The sequence below is a fragment of the Triticum dicoccoides genome, chromosome 2A (assembly GCF_002162155.2).
Source record: "Triticum dicoccoides isolate Atlit2015 ecotype Zavitan chromosome 2A, WEW_v2.0, whole genome shotgun sequence".
Classification (NCBI taxonomy): Eukaryota; Viridiplantae; Streptophyta; class Magnoliopsida; order Poales; family Poaceae; genus Triticum; species Triticum dicoccoides.
In genome coordinates this window covers 785,974,093-785,988,947 of record NC_041382.1, presented here as the reverse complement: position 1 = coordinate 785,988,947, position 14,855 = coordinate 785,974,093, and the positions used below count along the sequence as shown (strand labels likewise).

General features: G+C 52.0%; 1 pseudogene; it reads left to right on the top strand.

Annotated features, from left to right (window-relative positions):
- The first annotated feature begins 14,722 nt into the window (after positions 1–14,722).
- The window catches only part of LOC119358492, a 1,355-nt pseudogene continuing 1,222 nt past the window's right edge, over positions 14,723–14,855 (top strand).

Sequence of the window (14,855 nt, the reverse complement as noted above, 5' to 3'; positions counted from 1 at the left end):
TCCCATGTATTCTCCCCATGGCCATCGTATTTTCGTCTACACGGTCCGCGTATTTACGACTGTGACATGAACAACGACATGGGCGGCATGGGGCGTCTCTGGCGGCAGTGAATGCCGGAGGTGACTTGACCCACGCGAGGACGACGCAGTTGTTCATGGCCGTGGCCCGTGGGGTCTGGGGGGCACAACAGTGTTGCTCGGCCCTCGCTTCGATGCTGCGGTGAGCTGGCCCGGACGACGGCACAAGGACGTAACTTCGAATGCTGCGCGTCACGTGCTACGGCAGCGATAGGAAGCTGCACGCGCCATCTCTGATTTCTTGTGCCTGGACACGTTGAATAGGAGCTCTCATATGCCGCCTATCGTGAGCGACACGCCCACCTCGCTACAGGGACAGATTTTGTGCCAAGCCCACAAAGCACGCCTAGCTGGGCTACACTTTCTTTTATATCGAGAGTGAGGTACAACAAGGTGAATGCCCTTGTTGTACAGTTTGAAAAGGCTACCTCTTCAAACTGCTGAATGCCCTATTCCATCTAAAGTCGCGTTAGGCGCAATAGGTGACTTAGGTTGGGTTGTCTGGATCAATCCTACAACGAATAGCTCTCTTTCCTTTTAATAGAACACTCACTAGATTCTGCTAAATAAGGATAACTGCAAAGATAAGCCGGGTCATCCGAAAATCAAGGAAACATTTCCTGGATTTTCTGCATGGCATATTTCCTATCATTTCACAACCTACTTTTTTTCTTAGTTAGATACTATAGCACCTTCCCTTCATGGGGAGATGTTTATATACCATCTAAATTCATTCATTCATTCATTACTTACTTGCTCTTCTTTCCCAGTGATCGGAATAGGGATTTCCATGGATTGTAGGCCCTCGATTGTAATGATGGTATCAATGAAAGATGAAATAACATGATACTATTTAAAGCAATGGTTGATAGAGCGAGGTCTAACCTTGATTGGGTAGACCGAGAAGCAAACCACTAAGCAACTGGACTGCAGCCCCGAGAAAACAAGCAGTTCGGAAAAGCAAGTCAGGAATACGGTGGCGATGCAGCAACGATACGCATTCCCGCAAGGGGTAGTGAAAAGCCATTAGGGGGAAGAGATAGGTTTCTTATTCTAAGCCAAATTACTATACCATAAGGAGATTACCATTATGAGATGACACTTGAGAGGGCACTTTAAAGTGATTGAACCCACTTTCCATGTTAGTTTAAGCAACAATATCGCTAGGGACCAAAGTAGTGAAAACGGCAGCTCCATTTTCCAAAACTTTCTGTCTCATAAGACTGTGAAACCACACAATTTGACATTCCCCTTGGGAAATAGGGAAAAACAGGCCCCGGATTCCGATAACTTATGTCTCGCCTAGTGGAAAAGTACACAACTGACTAAGAAGATTGGAAGGTGGTACGAAAATACCCATCGGGTCTTTCGTTCCAGCAGTCATGATATAGCTTCTAGCTTTGACCGCTCTTAAGGTGCCCGCACTCTTGGCTTGAATCGCCGACTTGTGTTTCGGTTTAACCGAAAAGCAGAATCCTATCATTTCACTACTCGACAGAGGCTCCTCATTCATCCATCGGATAGGACGCCCCATCTATGGACCAAGAGAACGAGATATTTACTTTTTTTACATCTGTAACTACATTCTCACATTTCTTTTTTGATCTCATGACTTTTTATGCGATCGGAAAACGAATGAGATCAGAAAGATAGGCGGACGACTTGCCTATAGGATACGTGGTAGGTAGGCTTCCTTTTTTTTTTCAATTGTTTTCTAATATATATGTTTTGGCAAATATTGTTATTTTACTTACTATGAAAACATTTCTTAATGTATAAAAAACGTTCAAAAATATCTATTCAGATTTTTTCGGTTTTCCTTTATTTTTTTTTCTTTTCATTTTTAGAATTTTTTCGAGTTCGGTACCTTTTCAAAATCCATGTACATTTTTCCAAATTCATGAAAAAAATTTCAAACTTAAGAATATTTTCAAACCTATGAATATATTTTCGAATCCATGAACACTTCTTTCACATGGATGAATTTTTAAATTTGTGAGTAGATTTCAAACTTGCCAACAATATTATAGTTCAGGAACATCTTAAAATTTCATGAACGTTTTTATTTTGTGTTTTGCTCAATATAAGAATTTTCTAAATCTAACGAAAAATAAAATTCACTTTTTATTTAACTAGTAGTTGTTGGCTTTTTACTGGCTACTGAGCCAGGTGAGCAATAGAAGTACTAGACCTTCCGAGCGATTGTGGGAAGCCTTACGGGGCCACGACCGAGCTAGTGAGAGCACGAGCATCAACTTTCGTTTCTGGCGACTGCACACAAGGAAGAGGAGCTCACGTATTGCCTGTGGCGAGCGTCATACCTAGCAGTGGGCATTTGGGTAACCGAACCCGAATCAAACAGATATAACCAAATTTTCGGTTATTTCCGTTTTTGGTCTTCGGTACGGGTTTTATTTTCTGTTAATTTGGTCTTCGGGTTAGGGTTCGGGTTTTTAGACTTCAAACCAGAATAAACAAAACAAACCGATAAAACCACTCACCCACGAACCTGTCGCTCTCTCTCCTCACCCCACATGACGCCCCTGGTCCCCACCACCTCTCTCTCCTCAACCCACGTCCCCACTAGGCCACCAACTATCTCTCCCCGTCCCCCACAATTTTTGGATCGGAGCAAAGCTCCTCTCTCCCCCACGCGCCATGGGCAACGCCACAGCCTGCAGCGGAGGCGATCTCCTCCCCGACCTTAGTGCTCCTCTTTCCCCTGCCCCTCGGACAAGACTCCTGCTTCCGACCTGGACCTCACCGTTTCCTACCACCATATCTCTCCAGCCACTGTCGTCCCCTCCTCTCAAGAGCTCCACCATGCCATGCCGTCCACTGCTCGTCGCCTCATCTGATCCAACGGCGAGCCCCGGATTCGAGGAGGATGGCGACCTACGACCTCATCCACGTGGTTCCCTCCCGCACGTGGTCGCCTGAATCCTGATGCAGAGGACATAGGGTCTTCTCTCTCCCCGTATTTTCGGGGATGTCTACTTCCTCACGGTTAGCCACTTGGATGAAAGCAACTCATGGGTGTTTGATTTTTTGACGCGCGCATTTCTTTGGGATGTGGCGGGGTAGAAACTCATGTGTGGCCGTACGTTTGTTTTGTAAATTTTTTGAACTTGCTTGCTCCTTCACCGTGTGGCTTTAGCCGTTCAAGATGTATGTGCTTCACCTGTTGTGTTGGTTTTCAATTATGCTTTACCTTTTTACGCCGTTCTAGCATGAAGTAGGCCAGGTTGTGTCACAGAAAATATATGTATGTGTTCGCATGCAAGAGGAACCACGTATAATGGTTAAGAAATGAGAGCAAACCGGTGGTCAGCACCGCGTACGTACGTTCAGATGCAAGGCAACAAAGGTACGTTCAAATCAGCTACTGCATGCATGCAGACGAATGGGAACACGCCGCTTGGGTGGACGAGCGACCAATTGCAACTGCCCGAAGCGGTGATCAGGGGATTTGCACTTGGATCCAACAACAAGACGACAAAGTGCATGCAGTCGAGATGGAACATGACGTCTGCGTACGTGACTGGCCAATAATCACTCGCCGAAGCGGTGCTCTGGGGATGCGTGGTTGGGGCCAATGGCAACACGACAAGGAGGTATGGGCGGGAGGGGGGGAGACACCATTGTTGACGCAAACAACAAAAATATCACAATATATTAAGTCTCACGATAGCATCCAGATAATACATCAAATTATTGCTTGAAACTATAAAAATATATTAGTAGTAGTAATAATGTTGGACCTTGAAGTTGAACCAATTGGTTTGAAAAAGGATTTACACCATTTGTTGTTGATGTCTTCCGCTTCATCTTTGACTAGTACAAATAGATACATAATTACTAGACTAATTTACTTTTTATAAGAAACATTAATTAAGCAGATTCAGGTCGTAATTTACCAAAAAAAATCCCACTCCCTCTGTTTTAAAATAATTGAAGCTCTAAATTTATTCCAAGTTAAACTTCTTCAAGTTTTATCAAGTTTGTAGAAAAATATATCAATATTTGAAACACAGTATTTTTATTAGAATCTTTAAAAAAATATGCATACTATGTATATTTAATTTTGTACATCTTACCATATTTTTCTATAAACATGATTAAACTTAAATTAGTTTTACTTAGCACAAACATAGAGCTATAATTATCTTAAAACAGAGAGAGTAATAACTACTATCAGTGTAATATACCTGCATCTATTCTGCTCATCTTAAAACATATGCGTCACGTGGTGGCACCTGCTCATGGCGGCGTCCCACAGTGGCACCAGCGATAGGAATCTACGTAGTCGGTAGCGCGAGGATGTGTTCGGCGGTGGCAGGGTTCGCCGGCGAAAGGTGATGCCCGGAGCTGAGAGCCGACTGTGCATGACTAAAAAAAAAACTAGTTTGCCTCGAGCGGCCGACTCAAGTGGAAAGAAGAAAATACGTATAAACCCATCCAAAGACTGAAAAATGTACGGGGCACTTGGTAGTTTTTTTTTGCTGGAAAAAATGACGTGGGGGCGTTGGATGGAGAATGGACGCAGGCGAGCATTGCCTTCGGCCCCGTCCGGTCTAGTGGTCAACTGCAGCCAGGTTCACCTCTGACCCAGCTATCGCATAGGTTTCGCTAAAAAAAAACGCTATCGCATAGGTTCCCTGCACGCACAGATGTACCATCGTTGGTCTTTAAAGAGTTGTTCTCACGGACAGAGTTTTGAGCTCAATTTTGTGCATCACGGTCCAGCAAATCCTCCTATGGTTTAGCGCATCTTCAACGATGATCCTCACAATCGTTTGGACCACGCTGTCTGAACTGTAAAAATCATCCAACGTGGACCTGTATCAGGCCGCGGCGCGGTCTAGACGTGTTTTCTCCCGCAAACCGAAGACAAATGCATGAGTCTGACCGTTGTCACGCCCACTTACCGTCCTGGTCCGCCAAAAAACCCTCCACCCTCCCGCACGCTTCTTGCACGCCAGTTGTCTGTATTCATGCTACTGTACAACACGCAGCTCCACATTGAAGGCGGCTCAGGGCGGATGCGACCTCCCACTGTCTCCGCCATTGAAGCGGCGCGCAGGCCGAGGGCACCACCCGCTGCATGCCCGGCTGAATAGCCTCCTCGGCACATTCAAACGCCTCCATTAAACCCGCGTGGAAGCAGATGAACCTACTCCGACCACGAGCGGGCCAGGCTCCTCTCATCCGCCCTCTATATAAACCAGGCCAGACGACGGGCAAGAATCTTACCGCTCCGCCGCTCCCCATCTCCCCCTTTCACCATTTTCTCCAATCTTTCAATGACATTCGACGAGCTAGAAGAGCAGTCTTCGGCATAAAAGCCAGCTGCGTGGCCCACCGAGCTCGGCGGTTACGAGCGAGGCACCTCGTTGCTCCACGTCCCTCACCTAGCCTGATGGAGCAAGTTGCCGCCCCAAGACGGCGCTTGGTTCAGCAACTCGCGCTCCACGCCAGGTCGTGCAGGAGTGGCGAGTTGCTCCATCCGGGCAAGCGCGGGGAGCACGGTGGCACGAGCATCGTTGCTGCCGTCGAGGAAGTCGTGTCGCGTCGTGCCTCCACCGCATGCGACCGTGCCAACCGTCGTCGACGCGCGCGTAGCTGCGCCATGCAGGCAGAGAAAGAAGCCGGCTGTGTCGATGTTGACGAGGTGGTGGCGAACATGTCTGTGCCTGCCGCCATCATCGAGGAGAAGTAGAATAATAGAGGCCGCCGCCGCACGCGTAGCTACGCCATGCAGGCAGAGAAAGAAGCCGGCTGCGTGGACGTCGACAAGGTGGCGGCGAACATGTCCGTGCCCGCCGCCATCATCGAGGAGAAGTAGAATAATAGAGGCTGCCGCTGCTTGGGTCCCAGGAAGGTCACTGTCGATTATCCGGTCGGTTCTCCTTTATCTCGGACCATCCTGGGCACCCCTGAGCTCCAAGAAAGCACCCTTCTCCTCCGACTGATGCACCCTTTTTGCCTCTCCGATGAGCGGCACAGCTGGACATAGGGAATATATGGGGAAGAATATGCCTGCGGGACTCCCAGTAGTCCGATTAGCGGGCTGCCGGACATGGAAAAGACAAAGGGATCCGCCGCAACCGGCCGTAGATAGTGTAGTAAATCAGTGTGGTCAGTGGCAGAGCTACATCAATAAATCTGGGCGGACCACTAGGAAGAAAGCCCACTATATTTGCACTCACGGCCCAGTATAGCGTCGACCCCTCACTGTATTGCCATGGATTGGCTGGGCCGCAGCCCTTTTTGTAACATATAGCTCCGCCGGTTAGTTTCTTAGTTGAAAAAATGTTCAAAATATAATCATTTTTGTCTCGTTTTGTATGAAATACGGCCTTGTTTGCATGAATTACTTCCGGTTTGTTGAAAAATAGTTTGAAAGGTATGCGGCTACGGTTGGATGGCGTATCCGTGTCCACGCGATGCGAGAGGAAATTTGAGAGTTGAAGTTGGAGATGCCCTTAGCTCCCTTGTCAAGACCATGATTATGTTGCTCCGAGATAGGAGTTATATATATAGGTGTATAATGAATTAAGCATCATCAGGAACGAAATCGTCATCCTCGAGCACAGACTTGAAGTAAGCCCCTGCAGAGACGAGACCGTGGGAACACCAGCCTCATCTTGCTTGTTAAAAAATTCCATACTAAGCACGGCCACCTGGATGCGAATAATGGCACGTCGGCGCAGAGAAATCAGATGGACATGTTGCGTTGAGCCTGTTACCAAGCCCACTGCCCACAAACAAACAAAGAAAATGACGACGCGGCGGTGCAATCAGTCGGCTGTGGCTGGTGGTCGGTCAAGATGCCACGGGACTGGAGGTCGTGCGTGCGGTGCGGTGCGGTCGAGGCAAATTCCATAGTGCAGTTTGAAGTACACGAGCTATCCATTCTTCCCTATTTTTCAATCAATCTTATCAACGACTGCTTCCATCTTGCCGCTGGTCACGTACGGTCCGAGGCGACGAACCTCACCGCGTCGGAAGGAATCCTATCGCTGCCGACGCGGCGTCGCACGTAGGCATGGAGATAAGGCAAGGCAAAATGTACTACTAGTTTGTATTCAGGAGTAAATAATAAAATTATATAGAAAGAAAAGTTAGTTGCGGGGTCCACCAGGACAACTGTTCGCTCGTGATTGGAGCCCGCCCGGTTTTTTCGGTGGTTGCGTCCATGGTGTGTGTCCTTGAGACTTGAGTAGATGAGTAGAAGAAGCAGAGCAGGCAAGCGCCAAGCGGCCAAGCGACCATATCGATCACACCGACGCGCGCGTCCCTTCCACTAGCCTCGCCGACAAGGACCGAGGACACGGCCGCCGCAGGGATGCATTGCAGTTCCCCTGGGTGTCCGGGCGCGACATCAAGGACAACTACGGCCGGACGGTGCATATCTTCTCCCTGGTCAGCTGCGAGCGGCGGATCGCGTGCCACCTGGACAGGGTGCGGCGAGGCGCATCCTGGTCGCGCCCGGAGCGACGGGCAGAGGCTGAGGTGCAAGGGAGCTCGCCACGGACAGCGTGACCGGGCCGCAGTCCAAGAGCGCGAACTGGAGCTTGTGCTGCACGGCGCACCAGATGAGATGGGCAGCTGCAGCGCCACGACCTGACACGCGCGCGGCTACCCGACTCGACGCGACGGTGACGAGGTACTGCGATGAAGCACGACGGCGACCATAGAGGCTACGACGCAGCGCGGCGGCGACGGAGATGCTGCGACGCAGCAGGCGGGTGGTGACGGCGGATCTTGCAGCAGCAGCCGCACCGATGCACGCGGTGGTCGGAGGGGACGCCGTCCTTCGCGGCTGGTTGCTGGAGAAAAGCGAATCGAAAGTAAGGGGAAGAGAAGGTCGCTGGAGTTCTCGTTGGAGATAAGGATAAGGGAACGCTCGGGGAAGAAGAGAGAAAACTATTGGACGAGCTTTCTCTCGCGTGAATAGATGACCAGTTAAGGGAACGCTCGGTGGTGGTCACCTCACAGGGACGCGTGTCAAGCATTGGAGGGGGCTTAAGCTGCCATTAAATCATCCAACTGTTTTTGATCGTTTTCCTAAATAAAATTATATAGAAAGAAAAGTTAGTTGCGGGGTCCACCAGGACAGCTGTTGGCTCGTGATTGGAGCCCGTCCGGTTTCTTCGGTGGTTGCGTCCATGGTGTGTGTCCTTGAGACTTGAGTAGATGAGTAGAAGCAGAGCAGGCAAGCGCCAAGCGACCAGTCCATCACACCGACACGTGTGTCCCTCCCGACTAGCCTCGCCGAGAAGGACCTTTATCGCGGTGATCGAGGACACGGGGCGGAATGTGTGCAATGCCGCCATCGTCGGCTCCGGCCGCCGCGGTGGTGGTCGTCTAGAAGAGGAACTACTTCACGGTCAGGGACTACATGTCCATCGACGGGCGACGGGAGGGCCCGTCGATGAACCAGCTCTACGAGTATGGCGGCTTCGTGTTCGTGCTCACGCTCAGGCTCAGTGGCAGCGGCAGCGGGCTCTCCTGGCCGGCTTGCATCAAGACACCCCACAGCGTGCGCAATGAGTGGGCGGCCACGCCCACGCACGGCCAGCCGCAGTTGGACAAGTCAGAGTACAGCGCCGCGGCCGGTGCAAGAGGAAGCTGGAGGTTTGCGCCATGGTGACCGTCGCAGCAGAGCAGCGTGCTCAAGAACCCTACACAAGGTGGAGACGCCGCTGATGGACGTGGCCGCCGCGGGGATGCATTTCAGTTCCCCTGGGTGTCCGGGCGCGGCATCAAGGACAACTACGGCCGGACGGTGCATATCTTCTCCCTGGTCAGCGGCGAGCAGCGGATCGTGTGCCACCTAGACCCGGTGGACAGGGTGCGGCGAGGCACATCCTGGTCGCGGCCGGAGCGACGGGCAGAGGCTGAGGTGCAAGGGAGCTCACCACGGACGGCGTGACCGGGCCGCAGTCCAAGAGCGCCGAATTGGAGCTTGTGCTGCACGGCGCACCAGATGAGATGGGCAGCTGCAGCGCCATGACCTGACACGCGCGCGGCTACCCGACTCGACGCGACGGCGACGAGGTACTGCGATGAAGCACGACGGAGACCGCGGAGGCTAGATGCAGCGCGGCGGCGACGGAGATGCTGCGACGCAGCAGGCGGGTGGTGACGGCGGATCTTGCAGCAGCAGCCGCACCGATGCACGCGGTGGTCGGAGGGGACGCCGTCCTTCGCGGCCTTGCGGCTGGTTGCTGGAGAAAAGCGAATCGAAAGGAAGGAAGAGAAGGTCGCTGGAGTTCTCGTTGGAGATAAGGATAAAGGAACGCTCGGGGAAGAAGAGAGAAAACTACTGGACAAGCTTTCTCTCGCGTGAATAGATGACCAGTGAAGGGAACGCTCGGTGGTGGTCCCCTCACAGGGACGCGTGTCAAGCATTGGAGGCGGCTTAAGCTGTGATTAAATCATCCGACTGTTTTTGATCATTTTCCTAAATAAAATTATATAGAAAGGAAAGTTAGTTGCGGGGTTCACCACGACAGCTGTTGGCTCGCGATTGGAGCCCTCCCGGTTCCTTTGGTGGTTGCGTCCATGGTGTGTGTCCTTGAGACTTGAGTAGATGAGTAGAAGCAGAGCAGGCAAGCGCCAAGCGGCCAGTCCATCACACCGACGCTCGCGTCCCTCCCGACTAGCCTCGCCGAGAAGGACCTTTATCGCGGTGGTCGAGGACATGGCGCGGAACGTGTGCAATGCCGTCATCGTCGGCTCCGACCGCCGCGGTGGTGGTCGTCCAGAAGGGGAACTACTTCACGGTCAGGGACTACATGTCCATCGACGGCGATGAACCAGCTCTACGAGTATGGCGGCTTCGTGTTTGTGCTCACGCTCAGGCTCAGTGGCAGCGGCAGCGGGCTCCTCCTAGCCGGCTTGCATCAAGACACCCCACAGCATGCGCAATGAGTGGGCGGCCATGCCCACGCACGGCCTGCCGCAGTTGGACAAGTCAGAGTACACCGCCACGGCCGGTGCAAGAGGAAGCCGGAGGTTTGCGCCACGGTGACCGTCGCAGCAGAGCAGCGTGCTCAAGAACCCTGCACAAGGTGGAGACGCCGCTGATGGACGTGGCCGCCGCGGGGATGCATTGCAGTTCCCCTGGGTGTCCGGGCGCGGCATCAAGGACAACTACGGCCGGACGGTGCCTATCTTCTCCCTAGTCAGTGGCAAGCGGCGGATCGCGTGCCACCTGGACCCGGTGGACAGGGTACGGCGAGGCGCATCCTAGTCGCGGCCGGAGCGACGGGTAGAGGCTGAGGTGCAAGGGAACCCGCCACGGACGGCGTGACTGGGCCGCAGTCCAAGAGGGCGAACTGGAGCCTATGCTGGCGCACCAGATGAGATGGGCAGCTGCAGCGCCACGACCTGACACGCGCGGCTTTTCTTCATCCCGGTTACCTTTGACCTTTAGATCGTATCCAAACATGGGATTCCTACGTGGCTTGGAAAATGATGGGATTAGGGTGACTTAACTACCTGCATGTGGGTCCCATGGTTGCCTAGCTTGTTCTGCGGACGGACATTTACGGGGGTTTCACAGAGTTTCCTTCAAAACTAATCACTGCTCCCCCTGATTTTCAGGCGGGGGTGGGGCCCTCCACTTTATTTGCTAGGCCTCTCCGTTGATCCCGTACTAGCCCTGCCGTGTGTGTAGCAAAGTCGACGACCACTGGGTGCGCTCCCTCCCTCGATGTCGATCAGCGCAACGCTGAGGCCTCCGTCGCCTCGGCCAGGTGATCCAAGGCATGCGTTGCTCGCCACAAGGATCTGTTTTTTACCCAAAAAAAAAGATCATGCCGCCTGCATGGAGTCCAAGATCGGCGATATGGTGCCTGGTGGAGCTCGAGACTGATGACGCCGCCGACACCGACTGGTCGCGCAGCGTGAGGTTCGACCAATGCCTAGGCATTACGGCAGCGCCGCCGACCTTCTCCACGACGCGCTCGACAACCTACAGGTCAGTGTGTACGGCCGGACCTTTGGGCAGCTCATGGCGGCACTTGTTTGAACTCACCAGCACGTCGGAGTACCGTCTTTCAAGTAGTGGCGGCGTCCAGTGTGAGCATTATGTGTCTTCATGAGACAAAACTAGAAGTGATCTCGAGCGATGTTGTAAGCCAATGCCTCGGCAATAAATTTGAGAATTTTTACTACGTCCAGGCGATGGGTACCCGTGGCGGGATCTTATTGGCATGGGATAGCTTGGTAGTTTCTGTCACGAGCCTACACCGTACAGCGAACACGCTCACTGCCCTAGTCAAAGCATGAAGGGGCTCCATTGTGGTGGCTCACAGGGGTCTATGGGCCACAAGGTGATGCGGAGAAAATTGACTTCATGCAAGAGATTCGTGACGTCCAAGATTTGCATGTTGGGTTGTGGGCCTTGGTGGGAGACTACAACTTGCTTGTCAACTCGGAAGATAAGAACAAGGCCACGCTCAACACGCCGATGATGGCCAGATTCAGAGCCCTTCTCAATAGGCTTGAGCTCAAGGAGCTATACATAAATGGGAGGTGGTACAAGTGGAGTAACGAAAGGTGCAATCCCACAGTGGAGAAGATCCATCATTTCTTTGTTTCTAACTCTTGGGAAGATATACACCCCCAAAAACCTATTGACGGTTCTGGGCTCGGCGGTATGGGATCATTGTCCTCTTCTTATGGATCTTGACGCAGAACTAGAGACGGGCTGGCGTTTCAAGTTTGAAAGCTTTTGGCCCCAGGTTGAGGAATTCGTGGACACGGTCCAGCATGCATGGCACACCGTATCTTCCCAAGGAAACCCTTTTATAGTCCTGGATAGTAAGTTACACGCCACTGCCAAGGCCCTGCAAAGCTGGAGTGATCGTTGGATCGGCAACATTCGCCTTCAACTCTCCATCGCAATGGAAGTTATTGGTAGGCTGGACGTGGCGGCAGAGAGTAGGACTCTCTCGGACCAAGAGCATGGGCTACGCAAGCTACTCAAGAAAAATTGTTGGGCCTCTGTTCGCTGGAGAGGATGCTAGCGAGACAGTGATCCCGTTTGTTTCATCTGAAGGAAGGGGATGCGAACACTGCATACTTCCAAAAGCAAGCACGCCATAGACAAAGAAAAAACATTATCACTTTACATCACAATGGTGGGATACACACGGGAGAGGATAACATATCCGAAGTGGTGGACGGATACTATGTAGATCAATTGGGTCAGCCCCCGCCCGGCAAGCTTCGATTAATCTGGATGTGCTTGACCTACCACCCTTGACCTCACGCATTTGGAAGAATTGTTCACGGAAGAGGAGGTGCTCAAGACCATCAAAGCTATGCCCTTCGATAAGGCGCCAGGGGCTGACGGCTTCACGGACATATTCTAGGTGACTTGTTGGCCTATCATCAAAGGTGACCTTATGAATGCACTGGAGCATTTTCGCCGACGAGATGTCCAAGGTATGGCAACAATCAATAAAGCGATCGTCTCGCTACTGCCTAAGAAATCCGGAGCTGTGGATATTAAGGACTATCGGCCAATTAGTCTTGTTAGTGGACCGATCAAAATTTTCAACAAGACCCCTGCGTCGAGGCTTGCGGATGATTTACCAAAACTCATGGGGCATCATCAGAGCGCATTTGTCAGAGGTAGATCACTACACGACAACTTCATGCTAGTGCAATGTACGGCGAGACGGGTGCACGCCTTAAAAGTACCCACAGCCATGTTTAAGCTGGACATCACCAAAGCTTTTGATTCACTACAATGGCCATTTGTCTTGGAGGTTCTGAGGAGGCTTGGTTTTTGCGAAAGATGGATCTCTTGGATTTCTGGGCTGCTGCCTACCTCATCCACGAGAGTCATGGTCAATGGTGCTCCCAGAAAACCAAACCTAGCATGTCAAGGTCTAAGGCAAGGAGCCCCCCTCTCACTCATGATCTTCATCCTATGTATAGAACCCCTTCAGGCACTTCTCGAATATGCTATGAAAAGAGGGCTGTTGGCACCTTTGGCGAGGTCTGGCTTGAAAGAAAGGTTGTCCGTGTTTGCGGATGATTTAGTGGTGTTCTTCAAAACAAATGAGACTGAGACGAGCATGTGTGGAGCGATCTTGAGGCTGTTTGGGCAGGCTTCGGGCCTGGTGGTGAACATGAGTAAGTGCGTGGCCATGTCCGTTAGATGCTCACATGATGAGATGGAGGTTGTCTCGGCATCCTTGGGCTGCACCACTTCGCCGTTTCCGTGCAAATACCTGGGTATGTTGTTGACGATCAGAAAACAAACACCGACGCAATTGCAAGGTCTGGTGCATCGAGTTGTCGATTGTCTCCCGCTTTGGAAGGCAGCCATGCTACCAAAAGACGGCCGACTTCTACTTATCCAATCTGTGCTATGCGCTATTCCTGTCCACTCTATGATAGCGTTGGAACTGCCTTCAAAACCCTGTCGGCCCTAGTAAAGATTTGCAGAGGCTTTTTGTGGTGTAGCAAAAAAGAAGCACGAGGTGGAAAATGGGGCGGTAGCTTGGGAGGTGGTCTGCACGATGAAGTGGGATGGTGGCTTAGGAATCCCCAATCTTCACTGGTTGAACAAGGCGCTACAAGCGCGTTGGCCATGGCTGCAAAAGGTTGTTAAAGACAGACCATTGAAGAAATTTCAGATCAATGTCCCTGCCAGAATCTCGCGCCCTAGTGAGGCGGCTGCATGTAGGACGATCGATGATGGGAGAGCAACGCTGTTTCAGGAGGATCGGTGGATCAACGGTCTACGGATTTGCGAGTTTGCGCCAGATATTTATGGAAGGATCATGAGGAGAGTCAAGAAAAGCAGACTTGTCGCAGACGCGCTCACGGAGGACAATTGGGAAGGGGACTTTGGCCCTGACCTTACCCAACATTTTTCGGGCCAGTTCATACTTTTGTGGCCACGAATCTCTTCCTGGCAACTAACAAATGGAGTGGAAGATTCAGCCACGTGGGCTTGGGAAGCGAATGGTAACTTCTCGGCTTGCTCAGCATATGCGGTTAGGTACATGGGACTCGAGTTATCCTCGACGACCTCATTCACTTGGCAGTCTAAGGCAACCCTCCAATGCCCTTTTTTTTGCCTGGCTAGCACTCAGAAATCGATGCTGAACATCTGACAGGCTTGCTCGACGTGGATTACCCCACCAGGATGCATGCCCATTGTGCAACCAACAGGAAGAGACTATGCAACACTCGCTAATTGACTGTGTGTTCGTCAAACAAGTTTGACACTGGCTAGGATCAATAACTGGGAGGATGGAGTTGGAACCACGGCAAAATGAAACCTTGGGTCAGTGGCGCGGCAGGCAGGACGACAACGCGAGCCACTACCGCAAGTCTTTGCGCGCTAAATGCCTTCTCGGCAGGTGGATGTTATGGAAGCATCGGAACGCCATTGTGTTTTTCTATTTGGGATCCCTGAAAATTTCCAGTTCAATGGCACGCTCGTGTTCAAAAATTTCGGGCCCAACTAACCAAAACAAACAGCAGCAAAGCCCATCTGTCTACCCTCCAGCTAACCCTAATCCCCTTCTTCTTGCTTCTCAGCCGCCGGCGCCCCCCCACCCCCCGCTCCCGCGACGGAGCCCCTTCCTCCGTCTGCACCGCCGCCGCCATGTCGTCGTCGGCCGCTCTCCCGCAGCAGGGCTACTACTGCCACCAGTGCCACCATGCCATCACCATCGCCGCCCCCGCCTCCCGCGACGACGAAGTCTTCTGCCCTGTCTGCGCCGGGGGCTTCGTCGAGG